This window comes from Plectropomus leopardus, chromosome 14, assembly GCF_026936395.1.
Source record: "Plectropomus leopardus strain MGB_pleo_1.0 chromosome 14, ASM2693639v1, whole genome shotgun sequence".
In the NCBI taxonomy this organism is placed as follows: domain Eukaryota; kingdom Metazoa; phylum Chordata; class Actinopteri; order Perciformes; family Serranidae; genus Plectropomus; species Plectropomus leopardus.
In genome coordinates this window covers 18,196,441-18,215,464 of record NC_142189.1, presented here as the reverse complement: position 1 = coordinate 18,215,464, position 19,024 = coordinate 18,196,441, and the positions used below count along the sequence as shown (strand labels likewise).

The window sequence follows — 19,024 nt, the reverse complement described above, 5'->3', positions numbered from 1 at the left end:
CACAGTTTTTCACTTTTGGCGTGCATGCTTTTAGTTCATGCAAATGGTTTATTTTTGGCAAACTTTTATAGTGATTGTGATAAAATATCCCTATTTCAAACTTGGATTGGGTTGTTTTTTTTTCTAATGGTACAATTTCTTTGCACATAATGTGTTCAAGGACCAACGGAAATTTAAAAATCCAATGATTTCTGTCTTCATAGTTTCTGGCTATAATAAATGGGGCAATTTGGGCAATTTTTAAAGAAATGCATGTTTTCTTTGAAAATGAGCAGTAAAATAAATACAAAATACTTTCATTTAAAGTTATATGTCTCTCCCCTAAGCCAAAATAAAAAACACAAGTCCCTCCCCACTGCTTAAAATTTATTTTACATGCCTCACAATTTTGCACCACCCCTTCTCCTCTCATAAATAAGGAACAGTCCCTAATAGTTATTTATTTATACATTTAGGTTAGTTCTTATTTCCATCATGCTCTGCGCTCAGGAAAAATCTGCAATCCTCACTTAAGCCAAAAAGAAAAACTTCTTAAACCCCGCGTTCACAAATTATTTGACATGCCCCCCCTCCAGTCCCCAGTCCCTACCCAGTGGACCTACAAATTATGTCTCACCCGTTTTGCAAAACTCAAACCCATAACAAATAACACAGTCCGTAATAACAGATTTTTTTTGTTTTTAATTTTAAACTTTAAATTGTAACTTTTTCTGTCCCATCATGCTCTGCCGTCTGAAGAACGAGTCTATTGGCAGGCTTTGAGGTTCAGAAATTAGAGATTCAAAATTAATTAATAAAAAAATACAACCTTACAAAGTTACCTATATGTCCCTCCCCTAAGCCAAAAGAAAAACCACCCCCAGTGCTTAAAAATAATTTGACATGCCTCCCCCGTATTGCAGCACCCCCTCTTGTAAATGACGAACAGTCCCTTGTAAGTACCCAACTCCGCCCAATAAAATGATCTCTGTTTTTGTCCAGAATACTTCACCTTTTTTTTGAAATACTTTAATCAGTACTTGTAGCGGCCATTAGCCTGCTGGAAATGTGGCAGCGGGGGAGCACTGCTCTTGTGAATGTCCATTCATGTTTTTCAGAGCATGGCAGACTCGAGTATCCTCACATTGTCCGCTAAGAAAGTGCAGAGAAAATAGTTTTCCTGGGTGGTCCGACTCATTAATACACTCCGCACTTCTTGATTTACGGCTCACAGTTCAACTGCTGCCAATTAACGTGAAAACACGTTTGTTAAAAAAAGGAAAATACAGAGAGGGGGAGGAGGAGGCCACTGAGTTTCCACCACAAAACTCGAGCCAAGATGAAATTGCCCTCCACATCAAGGTAGGACACCAGAAACTGTCAAAAACTTACACAGAAGTCCTAAAAACTGTCCGGCTAATTAGCATGTAGCATGTGTGCTAGGTGTAAGTCACTTTATTGCTAATGCTATGACGTTAACGTTAGCTCTGGTTAGGCCTGTTGGTGCTGCAAATAAACAAAACTGATGCCTTTAATTACATTTATCTGTTCTAATGACACGACAACAGTGTTTGTTGATTTCGTTAACGCTGTTTAACACGTATGCCTTTATGTTACTATGTGTAATCCGGTTATTTATCGAGAAGAAAATAAGAGACAAACTGCCAAACCAGTGCACGTTTATGCTAATTCACTCTTTTAACAAAGCGACGTAAAGGCTAACAAACAGTCATTATGACTTTATTTCGTTTGATTTCATTTTAAAATGAGTGCATGATTGCTTAAAGCGTTTGTTTTTGTAGGGTGAAGTCAGGTGATTTGCGACATCAGGTAAAATGGGACAAATAAGGGTTTGCAAACTGGACTCTTTAAATATTAGCAGACATGTTCTTGGGTTGTTGCTACAGATTTGATTTTCGTTTTTATAGATTTGAGATGGCTAGTATGGGCACGGAAAAAAAATACTGGTCCCAGAACTTGCAGGGAAAGCCATGTTGGTTTTCTCATGTTAGTAATAGGAGTACTGCAGCTAAAACAATTAGGATATAACAACAAAAATGGTAGTAGGGTGTTGCTTTTTTATTGAATGTTTGACTGATAATCACATTTTTTTCACAGTTCTCTTAACTTTTTATGGGAAAGGGTTTTTAGTGCTTATTTGATGCATTCAGGTAAAATGGGACAAAAACTTAAGCTAAAATTGGAGCTTTTCCTGCTTTGAAACCAGCATGTTTTTAGGTGCCATAAAATTAACTTAGATTGTATGCCATCCTATAATATTACAAGCAATATTGGTATTTTTGTTCACTTAAAAAAGTATTAAAGAAGACACAGTGAGTTAATGTCAGTATCAATGGTCCAGAATGAGCCATAACATGAATGCACACATGCCTAATGTAGATAATATGGCACTAAAAAACAGGGAAAGCGTCATTACAAAAAGTAGAATAATATCTTAATGAATAGCCACATGTTACATTATAATTGAATGAATTACTGAGTAAACTAAAAAAAGGAAGTAACCATTTAAAAAAGATTATTTCAACATCCAAAGTTTTTTTTTTTGACAATATATCTGGTTTATATAGCAGAGGTCTTTAATTAGTTCTAAAAGTAGGGTTAATACTTAAAGTAGTATTCAGAGTTTTAGGTAGTCTTCTTGTCCCACATTACCTGACTTCACAGTAAATATTATTCTGTTATTCAATTATTCAGTCTTATTCAATCTTTTAACAAGGCGATGTTAAGGCAAACAAAAGTGTCATTGGTTTAACTCAACTGTGTAAAATTAAACTGGCCTTTTAAAAGAACAATATACCATTCAGCTTTGCTCTCTGTTTATTTTGATTTAATTTTAAAAGTGTGTCTGTACAATCAGTGCATCCCGACAGGTTTTCTAAAAAGTTATGATGTGAATTATAGCTAAATAGGGTTCATGGACATCATACAAATTGATAACTAAATTAAAAAACATGTTAACCATGGCTTGTTGGTTGCGTAAGACAGATTAAGCCAGGTTTATTATTCTTATTGAGCAGTATAATTTGACAGATTTAAGTTACATTCAGTTGTTTATGCCCCTTCAGTTTCATGTGCTGTATTTCAAGGTTGTAATTAAGCTTTTCGTTTATTCTAAAAGTAAAACATGTACAGAGTTACTTGAGGACAAGAAAAATCACGCAGAATAGTTAATTAACTCAACAACAACACCTTAAAGGCAATCAGAGGGAGTCATTAAATACATTATACACAAATTTGCCTTTTAAAAGCCGTAATGTAAATCAATTTTAATTTATAATATTGACATAATGTAAGCAACCTGGGAAGAGAGCTGCATGTCTAAATGTGGAAAAAGTTAATTATAGGCTGTTGTATTAGTCTTATTGTCTACAACTGGCCGGCTGAAAGTTTATCTAATGGCACTGACCGCTGTTTTGTATTTCTGTGCAGCGTCTCAGTGTCTGCAAAGTGATTATTTTCTATTTGTTTGCTTTCATCCCTGTGAAATCGGCAGCTCCCCGATGAGGTTGTGCACTGTTGCACGGTGCACTGTGACCTTGTCAAAAGCAATCACCGTGGTAACACACGGCTATAGTTTTCCTCTCATGCTAAGACATAATCTCTTTAATTGGTGTCAAAGTTGGGGTCCTTATGGTGAAAGTCCTGAAAATACCCACACAGGCAGACACGCTCACTTGTTGACACTTTGGAAAAAAAACAAAAGAAGCAGGGGTCTTGTCAATGTGGTGCTGGAACTTGTTAATCTATAGTGGGAGGTGGGGATGTTACCGCAGGCCCTCTAGTCTGACAGGATCCTTCGACTTAAGTCAGTCCCATCTGACCTCAGTCTATTCATCCCTCCCTCTTTACACCTGCTCAACACCAATAATGCAGACCAATCTAGACTGGCAGAAGGTTTGCTTTAAATCTCACAGTCCGTACACCCTGAGGAAGAAAAGTTGTGTGAAATTTTGCTCATTTGGTTCAATCAGGTTGGGCTGCAGCTATGATTTATTTTGATTAACTGACCGACTGTCTCTTTGATTGACTGTTTGATTGTTTAGTCTATAAAAAGTCAGACAATGGTGAAAAATTCACATTAAACCCTCCGCATAGGTGTAGATTTTTATTTTTTTGTGTGGAGGGCGTGCAAGGGATACCCGGCCCCCTACCCCCAAATTTATTTGCCCGCACCCCTCCATAAAGAAGACTTTTGTTTTGACAAAATAAAAGTTATTTACACCATAAATTAATGCAGAAAAGGCAAAAATTGTTGCATAAAAATTTACCAGAATACAGGAAATTAAATGTTTGACACTCAAAATATTGATTTATTTTTGGCCATGTGACTTTTGCAAATTTCTGGTTTAGTTGACCATCAGTCCAAAACCAAAAATAGTCAGTAAGAGTGATATACAATAGAAAATGAATTAAACCATTGTGAGTAATGTCGCAAATTAGCGAGCAGGATTACTTTATAGTAATATTGGATTTACAGAAGTTTTTCCTGAATGTAATGAATATTTAATTTATCAGGTATTTAATTTGCTGGAATAGTCAAAAAAAGTTGATTAGGCACAAATTAAAATGTATGCAGTAAAATCGCCATGACGGTTCTAATCTTTTTTGTTTTGCTTTGTTTTAGAGAGATGTTGATGATCATTTTGGGGATATTTGGTTATACTAGGTGGTGATTCTAATATTTGGCCTCCCCTCACTGATTTTAATGCAGTGGGTTAAATGTTTTTTGTTTTTTTTTAAAAAAAACCAAAACTCTCAGTGTGCCACAATACACTTCAGCTGCATCACAAACAGCAGCCTCCAAAATGACCATAAAATTGAATCAACGGCTCTCTGAAACACTTTAACATTACAACATTCATTCATTTAATGCAGCCCTGTTGTATTAGACTGCATAACTTTAAGCTTATAAACTGGCAACTGAGTGTTTACTTAACATTATATTTATCCAGCCTTTTATCTCCTCATTCCTCAAGTTCAAATATGTGGTATATACCAAGATAATCAGGGCAGCGGTGAATAGCAGGCGAGTGTAGCACTGCTTGATGTGATCATGAAAGCATGCTGGAGGATGCGCTCACATATGATTCTGTGACTTTCATAAACATGAGCCAGGATTACGAATGACTGACACCTTCAGATAAAGGTCTTGTTGTTTGTTAGGAGAGCCATAGATCGCCACCAAGGTTGCACAAGGTAGCTTTCTATGCAGGCCTCCAAAACAAAATACACTTGAATATCAGTGAGCAGAGGTCAACCCTGTTTCTCCTCACCTATGACCTCTCAGCAGAGTCAAGCTTTATCAAGGGGTGTCCTGGGTAGGACTGTGAAAATGGGTGCCTGACTTAAACCAATTAAATCACTGAATGGGTGTCCATAGGGAGGGTGACTGGGAAACCTTCAAGACACATCGGCTTCTGGCATAAGTCATATGTAGCGCGACAGAAATCACGCATGAAACGTGACATCGAAGCACAAAGTGTGGCATATGTTACAACCTTCCCAAACAACATTTAAACCACACTGTAAAATCTAAGAGGTTGATTTTTCATAGTAAAAATCTAGGAAACCCATTGCCTTGAAAAATATAAGTAAATATAGGAATCGTAATTTATGTGTAGCTATTGTTTACTTAAAACTTGGTTGTGTTTACTTAATTTTGTGAAGTTGTTGCAACTTAAAAGTTTAATTTAGGGATGCACAATAATATTGGCACATTATCGTACTGGCAGTTAATGGCTTTAAAATGAAATATCAGAATCGGCAAATATGCTGATTTCTGCAGATATCATCAAACATTTCTTTTAATTTTTATTGACAAAGTGAACATGCGCCGAGTATCAACCCTAAGTTGAAATATTTTTCTTATTTTGCACAATTAATGAATATTTCATACATTGGAAAGCATTGTATTTTATGTCTCCATCTGCTGGTGGGCCATTACAATTAGAGTATGCATAATATGATGTTAAATCCCCATTAAAATTACGAGAGGAAAAAAGTGTATTCATCTGTCGGTTATGGGCCAAATGAGTTGTCATATATCGGCATATCGGATATCATCAAAAATTCCAATATCACGCATCCCTACTTTAATTTAGTCAATCTTTATAAGATTTAGCAACTTCAGTAAACCGAGTTTGCTGTGATTTACGTCTGTATTCTCCCAGCTGCAAACTAGTGAGTCATATTTGTATTTTCTTAAACATGTTAACAGAATGGAACTCGCAGATCTCCTAACTTCATCATTGCCGAAATCCTCTTAGTCACTATCAAGTTCAGTCAGACTAATTTGGTTTACTAAAGCTGCTAACATTTAAAAAATAACAAGGTGATTTCAGTTGTCATTTTTAAGTTGCAACAGCTTCACAAAATGAAGTAGATGCAGCTAAATTTTAAGTTAACCCAACACTTAGATATTAAATAAACATAAATTAAGATGTATAGTTATATTTAGGGATGCACAACATAGGTTTGATGTTTTCCGAAATCCAGTATGTCTGAATATAACAACTCATTTGGCCCTAAACTGATTCCAATATCGATATACCCACATTTTTCCCCCTCCTCATTTCAGATCTCTTCTGTAGTATATTTAACATCATATTATGTATACTCTTATCATAATGGCCCACCAGCAGCTGGAGACGTACTGTATGCAATACTCCTTAATTGTGCAAAATCAGAAAAGCACTTAAACTTAGGGTTGATTTTTTTGTATTCATTTACTTTATCAATAGAAAAAAAATCTGTTTGTGATATTGGCAGAAATCAGAATGTTGGCTGATTCTGAAATTTCATTTTAAGCCAATATCTGCCGATACTGATGAAGCGAATATTATTGTGCATCCCTAGTCATATTTACTTTTCCTTCTCAAGGCAATCAATTTCCGAGACTATTTTGAGTAAGATCAACTTGTCAGATTTTTACAGTGTGGTCGATCTTCAGCTGTTTGAATTTTCTCTTTTCCAGGCTTAGACATTCACCTGAATGCTCCTCACCTTTGCCTCGGGAGAGCAGTGAGGAGAAAAGGGGGGAAAGCCAGCTGAATGCGGAAAACACACGTTAATAAAACTGGAAATTGGGGGGGCTAAAAAGTGCAAATAATCATTGGATGTGAATGTGTCCATTGAAGCACTCTATTGGGTGCCAGCCCGATGCTCCCACTAATGGTCTGTTTCACTGAAGTAGCACCAGGAATGCTAACCTTCTCAGCGCTTCACAACTCAGGGCAAGCATGGCAGCACTCCCATTTGTGTATGTGTGTGCATCTGTGTGTGCCTCGCTGTCATTATCCTTTCTCAAGGGAAAAAAACACCCTCATTCTAGCATCCCATCCTGTAATGAACAGGGTCTACATATTTATGTTTTTGCCAGAGAACACTTGAAACACAAGAGGGGTTAAAGTAAAGAGTGGGGAGGTCTTTGGACCATTTTCAATATTTCCCCCCTCTGTGCCCCATAGGGCAAGTGAGGGGTTGCTTCTTTACAATAATCAGGTGACCAGAGGAAAATAGTGTGGCCTTAACAAGCCCAAATTAAAAAAGAACATCATTTTCATTATGCAGTCAAACACAATTGCAAGCAAATGTTTTCTCTGTGGAGCTGCCCCTGCTTTCAGGGTCTTTGTCCCTCGCTCCTTAGTGTGTGCAGAGAAAGGCCCCGGTGGTCAATGGGCAGCTGAGTGGCGTGTTCAGCGGAGGCCCACATCCTTAGCCCCCAGCGCAGAATGTGTTTTGTTAGAAGAGCAGCCATACATTCTGAGCAGATTTGTTGAATTAGAGAGCTCAGCGGGAGACGGGGAAGCGGGGGGTAAGTGATGGGGAGGACTTGTTGCTAGGTGACTGACATACAACTGCAGCATGCCAGTTTTCAGAGCTTGGCACTCCTTGTCTGTTTTCCTTTTTATTTTGTTTTCTTCCTTATCACCCCCCCTCCACCCTCTCTCCTCCACCACTCCTCCCTACTCCACCCTCCCATCAATTCACTTGTCTAGCTCTCCTCATTGCTGAAGTGTAGATAATAAAATGAAGAGAAAATAGACAAAACAGGGTGAATCATGGAGGATTCTACAGTACACCTCTAGCACCTACTAAGAACCCAGTCATCAGCTTTTCAACTGTGTCGATACTTAAAAACCTTACTGCTGCTAAGTGTTGTGGGAAAAGAAAAATGCTTTTATGGGGAAAGTAAAGGTGGATCCCCTCTTTCTAATGTGCTAGTTAGTATAGAATCTGACATAAAGCATTAGCCTCATGGAGACACTTTGCGCTATCAGCAAAAAAAAAAAAAAAAAAAAAGTCTTTTCCTGGGGCTGGTAAGTGACACACAAGGACAGGCAGGATTTCTCTCAGCCCCCTCCTCCCTGCAGGCTTGGGCGATCTGCCATTTGAAATACTGATATTTTCAAATACAATTGTAGATGTGGTGATCACTGTTCTCACCTCTTGATTTCAGTCAAAATTCAGTCAATAATTAAAACCAGTTCGGGGCTTATTTAGATTTTTTCCTGACAGACTCGTTGAATTTTCCTGAGCAAACGTTTTCCTCCAACTCTCTCCTCATTCGATAAGTGTGTTGTCCGTCTCCTGATTGCCTGACTTAGCAGTTTGACCACTTACCTTGTCAACCCCGTCACTGCATGTCAAGCATCTCAGCCCCACGCAGCCACGCTGACCCTGTCAGAGGGCCATCTGCAACCGGAAGTTTAGGAGTAAGGTGGAAATGGAGGAGATGAGTTTTAGAAGTATTTTTAGGTACTGTTTAAAGGTGGAGGATTATTTTTCACTCTGTAGTATACTGAATGATTTAAGCTAAAAAAACCCAATATGTTTTACATTATTTAAATAACAAAGGCATCTGTATTGAGTAGGGCTGGGCTATTAATGGCATGTTATTTTTGATGCAGTTTTGGCTTCACTTGATTTTCAAAACAAGATACTTGAGATAAAAATATTTTGTGCCGTACGACGAGTCTACTAATGTTGCTCCTGTTTTGTCTTTTACTTTTTATGTCAAGCACACCTCTTCCCAGCGGATGTGCTTGGCCTCCTCCCAAAGTCCCAACAGAAGTTTCAGCGCGAGTTGAAAACAGTGTTGCCAACAGGGCGACTTTGTCACCGTATTTAGCAAATGTCAGGGAAAGCAAAAAATGCATTCAAATAATACTATATTGTATTTTATTCCCACACATGCTGCGCAGGACAGTACACAGCTCCTCTGTGGAGTCTCTTGGGCAAGCGGCGGGGTGGACACTGTGGAAAGTCTTTCATGACTGTGCCTTCATAGAGAACTGTGTGGTAATATCGACACTCTCAGTTTGGACAGACAGACAAGAAAAGCAATACAACTTGGTTCCAAAAGTCATACAATAACACAAACCAACCAGGAGTGGAAGAACAGACTCAAAGGGTGTAAAATAACTTTCTGTCAATGGAGTCTAGTTGCTTTAAGGAGAGCATAATGTAACAGGGTCAGTTTCCTGTTGTAAAGGGCTATCTGACAGCAAGGTTAAGCGATGAACATTGTATTACTTTAGCACATACATACACACACACATATATATATATTACCTCACAGCTTTAATGCTATTCAAATGTTTTGTTGAGAATATTTTTGTTGGATGTAATTCACCAAAGTTGTAATATATATATATATATATATATATATAGATAGATAGATAGATAGATAGATAGATAGATAGATAGATAGATAGATAGATAGATAGATAGATAGATAGATAGATAAAATTGTGATTTCAATAGCAATCAAAATAATTGTGATAATTATTTTTGCAATACTGGAGCAGTCGTAGTACTGAGTCACAGTCACATGCATGATAGGTTTGATGCTTACTGTATATTTGGTTGTCAGGTATAGGTGTACATGTGCAGCACTTCCGTCTCTGAGAGTGTGAATAAATTAAGAAGAAAGGACCGTGCCTGCTGGTGCTGCCAATTGTGGAGAGGCATTACCCGCACACTCTGTCGCTCCATTTGTCTGAAAATGTATTACACTTTCATAATAAGACTTTTTTTCCCCCCCAGTCATCTTTGAACATCATGTATTCATTCCATGCCAGCGTAGGGTGTAGAGATTCAGGGTCAGTGGGATTTTTGATTTCCCCCTCGGTGTCGCATTTATTTGAAGCTCTGTCTGAAGGTCAAAACCAAATACACCCAAACGAAAAAGCCATTGTTGATCTGTTTCTCCACCTCATGCCTCCCTATTCCCTTTCACCAAGAAAGCATCTTTCTTTCTTTGTGCTGCTGGGGCTTATGAGACTATCAGGGCACACCTGTGCCCTGAGAAAAATTCCCCTGCTCTCTCTAAAGCTGTATTATTCAGCACAAGGCCACAACAGTCAGTGTTTCTAAAAGCATTTGGAAGATTGTAAATGGTGATGCTAAAAACTGTCAGGAACCCACCAAGGCACAAAAAGAATAAAGATACTGCATACAATAGCCTCCATTCATATGTGTGAGGCTGACAAATTGTCTGGAACAAGATACAGGTTTCACATTTGATAGTAAAATAACCCTGGATGTAGCTTTCATATGCCAAAGAAACAGAGTAGCTTGTGTGTTTTTTTACCTGAGAGTATCATATACATTGTTTTTGACATAATAAGCAGAGAAAACACTTGGGTCGTACAGTCAGTATATCGGAAATTAATATGTATTTTTGCAAGATTTTTTCTGAATTTTGTCTCCCTTTTGTCTCGTTGTTTAAAACAGCCTATTGAGAAAAACATGCGCGTTTCATTAATCATGTCTCAGTTGAATAGTCGATGGTCTTTTATTTTCTATATTTTGAACATAAAGTGATTGCACTGCAGCCTAAATTCAATTTAATTCAGTGTATGACATTTATAACAAATTATCTCTATTTTGTTGGCAGTTAAATATAAATATATGTTATTAAACCAACATTAAAATTATTATAATTTTTTGCATTGGATTATATATATACACACACACATACACGCACATATACATATATATATACATTTAATCAATTACACTTTCTAGGCATTGTACTTATCCATATTTTTATTTTGTTTATTTTTGTTATTTACAATAATGAACGCATTTCCTTTGACACCAACAACAGCTACTGTTCATAGATTTTATATTCATTGACAGTTTGGACAAGTATGTGTATGTAATTTTTTAATATAATGATAATGCATTTAATGGTTACGCCATCCATATCAATGAAGCATATATTTTTTGTATTTGGCTTCAGTCAGTTTGTATCTCTCGATGTGTGCAGGAATGTGTGTGTGTGTGTGTGTGTGTGTGTGTGTGTGTGTGTGTGTGTGTGTGTGTGTGTGTGTGTGTGTGTGGGTGTGTGTGTGTGTGGGTGTGTGTGTGTGTGTGTGTGTGTGTGTGTGTGTGTGTGTGTCTCAAAGACAGAGCAACAGTAATTGATAATCTCAGCTCAAAGCCTATATGGACTTGTGCGTTTTAGCTGATGGATTAGCGGCCACATGTCTTTGGCCAGGCTCTATTTGACTTCCAAGCAAAGACAGCATTAACACCATCTCAAGTTTTACTGGCTCAGCCTCGCTGCTGCTGTCAGTGTCGATGTGCTGCGGTGTGCCAAACTGTTTGGCAGGATTTTAATGGAACTGGTTGCTGATGCACAGAAAAAAATCTTGTATGACATTTTTTAACAATTACATGACTTGTGCATTCAGTTTTTGTCATACATTTATCTCTCTTTTATAGCTGGTTTTTTCATATATTTATCTCTCGTAGCCCATTTCAAAATGGATTTTCTTCTTGGAGCGACTGAAAGTGAAATGCTAATTGCAACAAATTCTGTGCTTCCATATCAGCATCACCATAGCTGGCCTCGACACAGGCTCACAGCCATAAGTTTTATTGATAATATTCTTGTCTTTTCTGTGATGTTCTTATTTTGCCTCTTTAGAAAAACCACTGCTGACTTTTAGTGTCTTATAGCTTGCTCATTTACATTGACCCGAATCCCCAGCGTGTCTGTTAAGTAGGATGATTTAATCTTCCCTGGCAGGAGCACCCAGAGCACCCCTCTGCTTACCCTCTAAACATGCATTTTTAATCAGTATATTAAGATGTCACATAACAGTCTGAGCTCATCACCAGTGCCGCTGGCCACAGCAGATATGGATTCAGCTGTTTAGAGCAGTATTAGACCCCAGCTGCTGGCTATTAGAGAGTAATCCCTCAATGACGATGTGTAAAATGCATTTTCTCTATATGAGAGCCTTAGCAGAGTGACTATCCAGGTGCAAATAAAATGTCATCTTTGTGTCTTTTAAAAGGTATCGCAGGATGTTACATTTACCGTGCGACAGAGAAGAGCAGGGACCAGTGAGGAAATCATTTGACTCATCTTCCGAAGGTCCCTGAAGTCTCCACAGGTCCTTGTCCTTGTAGCACAAGACTGCTGATGCCACGCAGTGCACTGAGAGGGCTGCGCCGCACGGATAAATATTTGAGTACGTGTGAGTGGCGAAAGCGAGATGACTCTCAGCCTGTCAGTTGTGTTTGGAGTCGCGGCATCAAGCGGGGACCTGCTCAGTGACACCGGGTAACTCAAGCAATGACATGAACACATACACATATACTTTCTCCCTCTGCACTCTCATCAGCCTCCCTCACCCCCTCTGTGTAACACACACACACACACACACACACAGATAGCCCTGTCAGCTAAGTCCTGTCAGAGGCATCACCCTCTAGGTAGAGTGGTGAGCATTGTGCACACAGTTATCAGGCAGCTTGCCAGCTCTGCCTTCTCCTGCCTCTACCTAGACGACTCCCTTCATCCTAATGAGCTCTGTCAGAATGGCATTTGACATAAGCCATCAATAAAGCACAGCTGACAGATATTAAGAGTCCGGAAATCCAGGATATCCCCGGCTGCTGCCCCTTGTAGTGTAGAAACAACTTCCGAATTCAGAGTTTGTACTCCACTTGCAATTGGAAGACAGATTATTACATTAAAATTTTGATCTGACGGATATTTTTGACGTAATCCTAAATCCACCTTGTCAAATACACAATATCACCCAAATCTGTGAGCAGTTTTTACCCCAGTGCAGTTCTCTGAAAACAAGCTGCTTTAAATAGAACACTGTGTTTGCAGATAAGGATACCCTTCATTTTAAAACTGCATTCAATGGATAAAAATGCATAAACCCACTGATTAAAACTGTCCTTACCCAATGAAAACATTTCTAGTTTTAATAGGCACCGAGTGTAATTGTGATGCATTGTAAGCACAGGCTCCTCTCACAGCGGAGCGAGCCTCGCTGTAGCTTACAGATTGATGCTCATCTTTGGTTGGCACTAATAAAACACTAGGTCCAGAAAAACAATCTTCCTTTTACAGAAACTCATGAACTTGACTGAGTCTTTTTAAATCCTATAGTATAGTAGACGTAATGCAGTGATGAGTGTATCATTTGCTATAAAATAATCCTGAGCTCAGGGTGAAGTCACTGCACTACGAGGGGCTCAGTATGAATCATTCCCCAGAGCTAATGGACACAATTCACGCTTCTGGTTTTATTTTTTTTTTCCCCTCTCTGTCAGTCTTGCTGGATATGTACAGTATGTGTAGGGCAAACATTCAAATAAATACATTAAATGAATATAGCTTGCCATTTGTTTCGAGCACAAAAAAATAATTTGTAACAGATTTTTTTCATACAAGCTCCTTTTCTGCTCACACAAAACACATTAAATTGCACATATCCTAAAGAGACTATGTGTAAAGGTCACTGTTGAAAATGCTGCAATAGTGCAGAGAAAAGAGCAAAGTCTGTGTGTGTGTGCGTGCGTGCGTGTGTGTGTGTGTGGTGATGAGGAGGAGCAGAGGCTCTTAGACAATGTGAAGTGGAGGTGAGGCCCAGGCAGCATGGCCGCAGCGTTGTGACCTGTGCCCTGACTCACGCATCATGTAGCTCCCTGGCGCCAGAGGACCTTCTGACCATGATGAGTTTTGACTCCTGTCACCTTTGGGTGTCGTCAAGATCCTCTGACATGTATTTTTTTTTTTTTTCTAGGAGAGGATGCTTTTCTGCAGCCTAAAATGCTCTACGGGTGACTGCTCTCCCCACCAGTGAAGAATAGAGAGGAGAGGAGACATTGAGGAGGCTTTCTAGACAGACTCAAGACATCAGGAGACAAAAAAGAGGTTTGCTGTTGTCACACACAAGCAGAATAATCGGAAAACTATTGTCTTCACACATCCCCCGTTGTGCTGAGAATGATGGTGTTACAAGCTCAGTCAGAAACAATGCACTATCATAATAGGTGCGAAGATTAGGATCTTTGAGATGTTATGTATTGCAGTCCGCTGTATTGTAAAGTGTTTGTTAGTGAATAAGATGGAAGAAGGGAGACAGAGATAGTGTGTGGGTGGCTGCAGAGGAAGGTCTAAAGACCAAGCATTCAGTCATCCCACCTGTTTTGACAGTGTCTGCGGATGTATCAATACAGTGCATTTAAGCTCACACAGTACTGAGGTTTGACAGTCAGACTATTGTGTTGGACATTTAAAAAAATGATTTTGGGCAGGTTATATCTATTCACCTTTGCACCCATCAGTTGCAGTTGAATGGGACTGAAAAAAGGGAGTGACTGACAAGAAAAGCACACCGCTGGATGCCAATTTCATGTATGTTTTGTATGTGGAAAATCACTCACTGGTGTGTTCAATTTTAATTTCAGGCATGCTGTATACGAGTGTGCGTGAACACAGAGGATTTACTGCTTGTAATTACCAGGCTGGTATTTTAGCTCTAACAGCGAAATGCTGCCTGGCACACACAATCACTTTGTTGTGCAAGTGCTATAGGTGATGCATGCATTTGTTCATTTGCAATTTGGGCTTTCTCTTGCTCTGCCTCTTACACAAACACTCACAAGAACAGGTAATATATAGAGTGATGCAACATGCACTTTAGCTAGTTTTATTTAGCCCAGAGATTGACTGCAGTCAAGAGTGGAATGGATGTAATAATTGCATGCACTCTATAACATGCTCTGTAAATGTGTTTTCACAAAAACAGGGGTGGGGTGGGGAGTGGGGGTCGGTTTCAAGGTATTTCTAATGGCTTTCTTCAAAGTATTCCACGTTTACTCTCACTGTATTGTTTGTTTGCAACCGCCTGACGTAGTTCTCTCACTTACATTTGTTGCTTGCAAAGAACATGAAACATTGAGATTCTGGGAAACCTTCGATACAGGATCACCTTTATGCTGCGTGACAATAGCGGGATTCAGCGATGTTACATTTACTCGCTGCAGATGGTTGATAAAGCCCTGCGTAATGTGCAGGAGCACTGCAGAGATCTACACAAGAGAAATTCTCTTTGACCAAAGTGCAATGGCACCCCTGCTTTTGTATGACCTTGCTGTGCGCGCTGCACTGTTCTGTTGGTAAAAATGACTCCATTCATGGCAGCATTGAGAACAGACAGTATAAATATACAGTGCTGCTGTCAATCTCAGTTTTGAAATGGGCATTATGATATTACATATTCACCATGCTATTGTGAATTGGCTTATTGGGTATAAGGTCAAATATCACGTGCACTGATTGTAATAACAGTGGTCTGGCTGTGCTGTGTAGTATATGCCCTGTGAAACAAAAGCTTGGGGGAGGAGTATGTGTGTCAGGGCAGGGCTGGCCATGTGTGTGTGCGGCCCCACACTGACTGTAGCTGTGTATTGGCTCTCCTCTATCCGTGTCAGCAGGGCTGTGTGACTGAAAGGCACTGGATTATGTACACTGGGGGCCAATGGGTCAGCGGATAAGAAGTCTTCTCTGTTACCACAAATCCACAGATTAAACGCAGTGTCGAGAGCCAGTGCTGCCCTGAGGGCAAATGGGTCTGAAAACACAACTCTCAGAGAGCTTTGCCGTATCCCTCCTGTCACTGTGTAGCCACGAGGCCACGTACGAGACTTCTCTTTAAGTCCCGCTGCATAAGCCTGGCCTTTTAAATACGTCCGGGTCGTGCAGGGGTTATGGGTCGTGTTGCTGACATGATATCTTAATTGGAAAGTTAATCCTGTGCTGGGACAGCTGACTCCAAGTTAAAACAGTCTGTTTTGTACAGAGAAGTCAACAAAACACTGAAGTCAAAGCAGGCATTGAATGTGCACAGTTATGTTTGCATCCACCATCTTTGCCAAGCAGAAGTGCTTTCCCGCCCCAGGCAATGAACAGCATACATTAGCATTGTGTGGCACTGTTTACATCTCAGCTCAGCGCCCTCTTTTGATGCTGTTTAAGTGCTTTAAACAGGCTCAGCCTACACAGACAGATCACACATTATTTACAAATGATATTATTTGTTTCAGAGTCAGATTGGCATTTACCTGTGATGTTTAGAGTGAGCACTCTTTGGTGTGTCTGCATGCATGTTTACATACATCTTTTTAGGTTTATGATTATCAAGAGGAGCAGAGATGGCGGGAGGAAGGTGCTCTGTATGTGATAGTGTCAGGATGGCTGTTGGTGACAGGCTCTAGTAGCGTCTCCTCTGCTCCAGTGATCCTAGGGAATCTGGGTCATTTCCAGCCTGTTCACATGTAACTATTCCCCACTCCTTCCCTCCCTCTGCCCAGGGCGAGCTACGACCCAGCTACATGCTAATGATGACACAAAGTAAATGCACTCGTCTCTTATCGTAAATTGGGAGGAAGCTCCCACACCACTGTGCTGCTGTATCAATCCTCTCTTCATCTTGTAGTCCTCTTTATGCTGCTGTTTGTCACTGAGCTTCAGAAAAAAAGTGTGAGGTATTTTTCTCTCGTTGGCAATAAGCTTGTCAAACTGTTAAATGCAGCAAAGGATCTGTATCAGTTGGCAAAACAGCCACAGCTGATACAGAGGCTGTTGGTTATGTCTGTGAAATACAGAGCCTTCACTATTCCTCATAGTCTTACTGCTGTGAGTAGCTTATGTACATAATGATAAAGAGGGATCTCAGTTATTTTACTTTGATTTGGAAGCTAATTAATATTTTTAAGGCTTAATGTTTTAGCCATGGAAACAGCAGTTGAGAAAACACTTTCCCTTACTAATGGTGCATTTAGTAGGTGCTCTAGAGCTTTCAGTCATATAATATGATCCTCAACAACGCAGAGAATTCATCACTGGTCATGGAATTGTAGATTTCCATTTTTCTTAACACTTTAAAGGGGAACACTGCCTTAATTAGGTTTCCTCAGCTGAGGACAGTTCAATCAATATTTGTGAACACCAGCTATTCTTTAGCAAAACCTGGAACCAGAAGAAATCTCAAACTTGTTAAACAAGTTTAAAGTCTGTTTGCAGCTCCATAGACAATGAGAGCCTGATTTTGTGGACCCACAGATTGTTCCTTTTCTTTTTTAACACCCAAATGTCTATCTTCTATCGTGGTGTTCTCCGTTGTAGTGTTCTCCGTTCTGAAACAGAAAATGTGCCCATATACTGAGAAGATTTCAGAAGATTTCCCTGGGTGCTCTCAGTGTCAACAATGACATCTTTTCCAATTCGTCTTCTGTGGAGCAGCTCCAGACTTTATACTGGATAACATCACAAATTTGAGTTTTAGTGCTCTAGTTTTTGGACTTTGAAGAGTTGTTCATGTTTACTAATATTTTTTGGAGTGCCATAGACCCAAATAACAAGTATGAATTTTAAAAATGGGTGTAGTTCACCTTTAAAGGCTTAATATTTTTATTTTTTTATTTTAAGATATCGTAATCTCCAATCAAACATGTGCAGGGTTTACAAAATAACATGAGAAACTGCCATTATACACATAAATGCAATTCAGTGCAGTGACCCTGCAACAAATACTGGTATTTTTTTGTTTTTGTTTTGATTTTCAGCATTGAGTGAAATTACTAATCATTTTGTAGTTTACAGGCTTGTGTTAGGTATTCCTGTTATTTTTTCTGTGCCTCACCACCATTATTTCGAATTCTGTTCACCCCTGTGGGGATATTTGTAGTCGGAGGACGCGCAACTATATGTTAATGAGATCATCTATATTAAAATATTTTTTTTTAAAAAAACAACAACGCTATTTAATAAATTCAACAGGTCTGATATCGACCGCATCAAAATCAGTTTTGTCTGCAGAGAGCCGGCTGCAGGGATGCCAGTGAGATCCATGAAACAAGTAGACAAAAGAGAAAAAAAAAAATAGACGTGTTTGAATGAAGTCCACTGTGTTGCGGTGCTGCATGTGCGGAGATATTGGTGTCAGGAGGCCTACTATCTCCTGACACAGTGACATAGGCCTGGACTCGTTGGGATACAGTACACGACTGCGCCTTAGTTTATTTAAAATGGCATAGAAAAATTATAATTCTTTATGCGAATTAAAAGTAAGGACTTTAAATATAAAAATATGAGAAAGACACGCGTGCAATTAAAAAAAATGATAATAAGTGAATAAAATGTCCTATTTGCGGGGTTTTCCATAAGATCATTATATGTAGCACCTGTTTATTAGCGCAGTGATACTAAACACTGATTCACAATGTAAAAGAAATCGTGCCCTTGTTTTTTTCTTCTCCTATAAATGTTTTAACAGTGCCTATAACCTAGACGTGTTGCTTACAAAGCACAGTCTACAATTGTTATTTCCAGCCCTTCGTTTAAAAGATCCAAAACTCGCCGATATTTTATTGATGCGCGCTTCCTAGAAAAAAAATATTGCAGTCCTTGTAAATTTAGGCTGGGGCGGGCAGCCTGCACAGATGAAATATTCACAGGCAGCTAAATATTTCAGTCCAGCACCTTGTCAGTCGCCCTCGGAGTTTGCTTCCACTGCTGCATCTGATGGAGGTCTTATCCTTTATTTACCAATATTTACCGGTTGGTGTAATATTACGGGTGAATGAATGGCAACACCGACAGGATCGTCTTAATCTGCTCTCATAGTGGCTGCTATAAATTGGCAATTTCATAACGATGATGCGGCCTGATTGTTTGTCAAAGCATGTTTTTGGCAAACATCAT

The 19,024-nt window shown here is 39.2% G+C and overlaps 1 long non-coding RNA gene across 2 annotated transcripts in view; it reads left to right on the top strand.

Annotated features, from left to right (window-relative positions):
* Positions 1 to 656: 656 nt before the first annotated feature.
* LOC148187456 (uncharacterized) overlaps positions 657 to 19,024 on the top strand; it is a 55,556-nt gene continuing 37,188 nt past the window's right edge. For both annotated transcript variants that reach the window (XR_015778708.1, XR_015778707.1), the window contains exons 1-3: positions 657 to 1,341; positions 12,312 to 12,580; positions 14,061 to 14,191. This is a non-coding gene — a long non-coding RNA (uncharacterized LOC148187456). The remainder of the gene's footprint in view (positions 1,342 to 12,311; positions 12,581 to 14,060; positions 14,192 to 19,024) is intronic.